Source organism: Penaeus chinensis, chromosome 7 (assembly GCF_019202785.1).
Source record: "Penaeus chinensis breed Huanghai No. 1 chromosome 7, ASM1920278v2, whole genome shotgun sequence".
NCBI lineage: Eukaryota > Metazoa > Arthropoda > Malacostraca > Decapoda > Penaeidae > Penaeus > Penaeus chinensis.
This window is the reverse complement of record NC_061825.1, coordinates 7,832,188-7,837,878: the sequence shown is the minus strand read 5'-3', so window position 1 is coordinate 7,837,878 and position 5,691 is coordinate 7,832,188.

Sequence of the window (5,691 nt, the reverse complement as noted above, 5' to 3'; positions counted from 1 at the left end):
AACAAGAGCATAAATATACACTTGTCAACGGTTTGGTCGTAATACATATAGCCTACATACATTAATTGGTGTATGTGTGTTTGTGCGCGCACACACACACACACACACACACACACACATACACACACATATATGTGTGTATGTGTGTGTGTGTGTGTGTGTGTGTGTGTGTGTGTGTGCAGTATATATAAATATATATATATATATATATATATATATATACATTTTATGTATATATATATATATATATATATGTGTGTGTGTGTGTGTATAAAGTATTTTATTCATTTGAATGTATCTGTGGGTATGTTTATATATATATATATATGTGTGTGTGTGTGTGTGTGTGTGTGTGTGTGTGTGTGTGTGTGTGTATACATATATATATATATATATAAATATATAGATATATAATTATATATGTACATCTATGTATAATTATATATGTTCATCTATATATAAATATATATATAGCATCTTATATATCTATTTATCTGTTTTCATTGTCAGTTTGTTAGCATTTTACTGAAGTGTATGCACATTCTCCCCACATATTTAAATCCAGAGGAAGGTTTAGCAGTTGCAGCGAACTGTTCGACTGCACATTCGCACATGATGATTACAGGGTGACTGACTTTGAATTTCGTGACGAATTCCCATGTCCTTACTCCAGACAGTTTAGTTGGCTGTTGATATATTTTTGATATGATTGGTCACTGGAATTTGTAGACGTTGCTAGTGGACATCACATCTGAGTGAAAGCGTTAACGGTTAATACATATGGCGGGTAAGTCTATTCAGACGCGTTTTTACGATTAAGCTTTGCCTAGCTAAATCATACCAAGCCTACCGCAACTCTTGTGTAACACAACCACTTCTAAGATCAATTACGATAACATAGCAGAATAATGTATTAACTACATGCAATTTGGCGGTGTTAGCGACCCCGCCAGTAGACAATTACGACAGGTTAATTGTAAGATACACTTTTAAGCGGTTTTCCAAACTAAAGCAAAGTCGGAGATAAGATGATATATTTAGTCGCTCTTCCCATACAGCTAAGCCCTTGCGACGATAATGCATAAGGGAGAGTTGACTTGCATGAGGATTGAATATTTTTTAATGGTGAGGGACTCACAGTGATCTTTTTATTTTTTATTCAGAGAAACTAGACATTGTTTTATGATGAATCATTATCAAGAGCTTATTTATTCAGGTTTATTTGTATTTTCTTAATCTTTAGACATTGGAATACCTCAGTTTGAGACAAACTGATGTATTCCTGACAGAAAAATATAGTTGAGGGTTCCGCACTGGAAGCCCCTACAGTTTGGTTTTAGAAAAGGAGCAGTTATTATGCACACACATTCGCACACAGTCAGAATAACCCAAAAGTGCCCTCCAGTAAGATGTTTTTGCCAGTCTGAATTACCCACTAATGTTAATGAGAATAAATAAATGTAATTGAGCAGTTGATGGTGTTAGATATCGTGAAATTATTAGATGTACCCTAAGGTCACGTAAGCTCAAGGTATGGTAAAGTTTATTCCCAAATATATACAAGAAATACAGATCGATTTTCCCGACGGCCGTGCGAATCACTTCATCCTTTCGTTTCGTGGATAACAACAGAATGGCGCTAAAGTAAATTTTAAGATCATATGTTTCCCAGGCTGAATTATCTTATTTGATGTAATAGGGAGCTTGTGGGATAAATTAAATAACAAAATTTCAAGCTGTCAATAGCACCTCTTTTCTTCGCTTTGCATGTACAGTCCAGAAGTAACTTTTAATAACATTTCTTTTCCAATATGAAATTTTTGAATATCATGACTTAAATGTGAAAAGGAGAGAAATATACATTTCATGATTTTCGAGCAAAGAGAGGCGTCTTTTTTTTTCTTTTCTTTTTAATTCACTGATCGTTGATCAGTGAATTAAAACCGTAAATGGGACATTAATTCTGGAAATAGGAGTAGTGCTTAGTAAGTCGAAGAGTTTTTATGTAGAGAGGGCTGAATGGTGAATCATCTGGGAGGAGGGTGTTGGAAGATCATATCTAAGGGGGTAGATTCGAAAAGGAATTGTATGTATTTGTAGGCCAGAGGTAGTGCAATATCTGTGTCGTCGGAATCCTCGAGGGCAAATTTATGAAGACGAATTCCCTGTAGAACAGGGCATGAAAATAGGTAGTGGAGCAGAGGTTCAGAAGTCGAGGTTTTGCAGTGTTGGCATTCTCGGGGGTTTCTCTCTGCTATCATTCTAACTCTCCTGTAATATGATTATGCCCACGGGATGGTAGCGGTGCATGTGCAGTTAAAAGTATATCGTAAAAGTCTACTCGCTTGCGCCTCCCACTGCCTGTTTCCTCCCATCAACGAATTTCTTCCAAATTACACACAACAGCCAGATATAGTGAGTCGGTATATGCTGCCGCCACCCAGTACCATTAGGAGCAGCAGGGCCTGACAGTGCCACTCGCCCCGTGACATAAGGCCAGCTCTAGATAACGTCGACCCAACCAGAGCCGAGGACCGAAGGGGTGTGTGGAGATGGAATGTGCCTTAATGAGCTTGGGAGCCCTATTGTCACGATCCACACAGGTGATCCTCGAACAGGTAACCCTCCTATCCGGTTCACCAGGTCATAGGGCCTTCAGCCTCGACGTCCTTAATGCTTCGTCTTTGGAAATATCAGGCCTAATCCTGACAAATACTCTAACAAAGGCAGGAGCTAGCGTATGCAGCGTAATGGTGTAGCTGCCACTCCTTCGCCGTCTTCTAGAATTAGAATTGCTTTCATGGTTTCCATAGCTATAGAAGAGATAATTGAATTTTAGTTGATTTTTTAGCAAAGTACGTCAGCTTTTTAATCATATACTCTTGTTTATAGTGAAGCATTTCAAAGGATTATTACCAATTACATTGCATTTATGATCACTCTTCTATAACCATAATGGTTAATGGTTAAAAGCAAAATAAATGTGCTAGACATCTAAGGTCATGTAGCACTATAGTAAATGGTAGTGAAGGGTGGTTGAGTTAGTGATTTGTTGTCAAAGTTTGGCAAAGGAATTGACGAGTAAATGGGTTAAGGTTGGGTAAGGTAATGTATTAGATCAAGTGAAGGATGTATATGCATTTGAGGAATGAAAACAGGTTGTCAAAGCAGTAAGTGTGAGAAGTTGTGGGAGGGATCACGAAAATCGGTCCCATTTGGCTGGGCTAAATAGATTATTTAAGAATTTTGTAGAGATGGGGGTAGTAGAAGGACGGGGACATGTGGAAGAGGGAGTAGTGTTGAGGGAGGTAGTGTTATGGGGAGGTGGACAGGTTGTAAGGTAGTAATAAGGGAGGATGGGGTAGTTGATGAAGAAGGTTGTGGGGGTATAGTTGTTGAAGTTGAGCATGTTGGGAGTAGAAATGTCTCCTAGGGTGTTGATTAGGGTGGATACTGTACTAGTCGGCATTGAGGAGGGGGTATTAGTTGTAGTGTTCAGAGCCGTGGTCAAAGGAGAGCCTGGGGTCAGGGAATCGGGCGAGTTTGAATTGGTGGAGCTATTTGATGAAGAGGCAATTGCCTCTAATAATGGTATGGTTAATGGTTAATGGTTAATGGTTATTCATTGTTGGCCATGATAATCCTGGAGTATGTTGGGGAGAGAAACGGTCCACCCCTCAGGGTCGCTTAAGGGGTAAGGGCTAGACAACTTAGGAAGTGGATAGTAGAAGGGGTAGGTGAAGGGACAGAAAGGAAAAAGTAGGAGGGGGAAAAAAGAGACCATGCAAAATCCCAAGGTTGGGGAGTTCCCCAGCATTGGGTCCCAGTCTCCGCCTCCTAAGCCCCCCCACGACAACAACGGGCAAGGGATTGGGGGGTCTATAACCATAAATAATTTAAATTGCTGTTATTTTTTCATTATTGTTGTTGTTATCAATATGGTGTATTGTTTTGATATGATCTCCATTGGTATTTTCACTACTATTATGATTATTATATAATCCTTATTACCATCACTATGGTAAAAAAAATATCATTACTACCGTTTGTATTATTGTTACTATAATTGTTAGCATTATTTTTTGTGACTTTTTTCAAAGAAATTATCTACTCTGACTCGTAATTACTCACTATCTATTGCAATGGCCATCATTACTAATATCACTGTCATTAACATTGATAATGATAATAAATCATTCTCATAACTGTGATTATTATCATTAGTAATAGTAGTAGTATCATTATCATTATTATTCTTATCATTATGATAATTATCATTATCATAATTTTTTTGAATTATTTTTACCCTTGCTATTTTTATTGTATCATACATTATTATTACGATTTATTTCCAGTATTATGATTTTATCATTATCGGGATTGTTCTCATTAGTGTTATTATCCGCAATTACGACATGGTTGTAAAGGTCATAGTTGTATTTTTCGATCTGTTTATTATTGTTATCTTCATTACCATTATTTCTTATCACAGTTCACTAAGTCATAATTATTATCGTTGATGTATATAATTTATATTAGATTATTACTTTTAACACTGTTATTACTTTTTGTATCACGTAAAAGCTATGAACATTTACTGAGGTTGCCACCCCTAGGACCCTTTGACCTCGGGCTGCCTGGGTCCCTGCGAGTCCCTCGGTGGAAATCGACGGCGTCTCTGCCCGCAAGAGGCCGTGGTTTTGCCAGCTCCTCGGTCGGCATCTTCCATTCCATCGTAATGACTCGGGTTTCTTCTCAGCTGCGTTCCCTGTTGGTCCGTGTTCTCCGTCTACGCATCACATCCGTTACATTACCTGTACATTACTTACTTCGCGATCAACAGGGGCATTTTTAACGGGAATTTATTTCTTGAAACTTGTTAATTCTTCTCTTCGACGGAATTTCTCTGTCAGAGGCTTGCTACAGGTTCATTGCGTCACTATCATGAATAAACTCTTTATGATATTAAGCTTTAATGTTCCATAATATGTATAGGATACGTAGACATCGAAAGGATTTTATTTCATTTTTCTAGTTAATCGCACCTCCATTGGTTCATAACATATAAGTGATTTTTAAATTCTTATTGCTTGGGGAAATGCTAAACAAAGACAGGGAATAGTTCCTCCTTGCTTATTTCACATCCATTTTGCCTCCTTCCAGATTTGCGACTGCCACCCATTGCGAAGGGAAGTGAGCCATCGCATTATAAAGGTTGTTTGTTTACATTGATAGCAAGCTGGGTGCTGGGACTGCCTTTAGCGAATTCAGCAAGACAAAGCAAGTCAAACTAAATCAAAGTTTGCTAGTGTTTCTCGTCAAAAAATGCGTCATTAGCTTATGTTGTCCTAATCTCGCTCCTGCACTCCGATTTTTATTTTCACTCTTATCTTCCTCTCTTCCGTGCCTTCGCCTTTTCCTGCCTCCCTGTCTTTTATATTTATTTTGATTTTACAATATGCATTTTTATGTTTATAAAAGCACGTTATAAATTTCAATATTCACGGATCAGTTGCATCTGCGGAGAAATAGTGCGGAAAGAGGGACACATTCAACGTTTGTTTTCGTTTATCTGTGAACACCCCTTTGACCATAGTTGTTGGCATACCGTGCCGCCCCTAAAGAGACATTAAGTTAGATTAAGAAGGAAAATGTTAAATTTTTAGGTGGACGGACCTGGACAGCTAGTTC